Genomic DNA, 909 nt, shown 5'->3' with positions numbered 1-909 from the left:
ATCTATAGAAAAAACAATACTATTGAAAGCAATCACAATTCACCCTGGAGTGGCTTATATCATATCCAGCATGGGTGTCCCAGCCCAACAAGGAGAGAAAAATGTTTTTCTATTCGTGTCATGTTTCCTTTAGCGATAATAAAAAAAAAATCTTCAACAGCAATCTCCACCACTGAATTTTATTTCTCCCTCTTGTTCCTTCTCTGTTGGGTCCCTGTTCCTATTATATTGCTCTTCTCCTGTCTTCATACTTCTAATGCTGCTTCTGTAATATCCCATTCATCGCTTCTTGGCCTTTTGGCTAAGATCAAGAGTAGTATCTGTAATATCCCATTCTGCACTGTGCTGCACTTTAGGGTCTTATTTTTGCATCAAAATGATTTTACTTAACATGACTTTATTCATTTAACTAAGACAATATTATTATTTGCATCCAAACGTATATTAACAGGTAATAAATAGCTGAACTACCCTTTTCAGAAACAAATATTCCCATATATTACCTTGCTAAGGAGAAGCAGATAAATGATCTAGCTAGCTAACATTACTGGCAATTCAAATAACAGAAAATGACTGTTCACAGTGCATGCAAAGTTTTGAAGTGGGGATACAATTATGAATGAGCTCCAAATATTGAAAGACTGGAGAAAATAAAGTTTACTTTATTTTAAAAAGTTTTTTCTTAGTTTTTAACAGTATTTTAAAATAACACAAATCAAAAGTTTTGGTAATTTAAAGTGGTTATAAACCTGAAACATTTTTTAGTTAAAAAATGTCTAGGCATCAGTATCCCCCCCTCACCCCTTTTTTGCTTACCCGAGTCATCATTTGATCCAGTGCTGTGCTCGTTTGCAGGTCTTTCGCCCCCTCACTTCCTGATCTCATTGGCTTTGCTGAGGCAGCAGGAGC

At 35.4% G+C, this 909-nt stretch overlaps 1 pseudogene; it reads left to right on the top strand.

Moving 5' to 3' along the window:
- The first annotated feature begins 281 nt into the window (after window positions 1–281).
- LOC149466443 (U2 spliceosomal RNA) lies at window positions 282–431 on the top strand (annotated as a pseudogene).
- The last annotated feature ends 478 nt before the right edge of the window (window positions 432–909 follow it).

The sequence above is a fragment of the Staurois parvus genome, unplaced genomic scaffold (assembly GCF_062004578.1).
Source record: "Staurois parvus isolate SC_StPar_1 unplaced genomic scaffold, SC_StPar_1.0 ptg000129l, whole genome shotgun sequence".
NCBI lineage: Eukaryota > Metazoa > Chordata > Amphibia > Anura > Ranidae > Staurois > Staurois parvus.
This window is presented reverse-complemented; position numbering and strand designations above follow the sequence as displayed.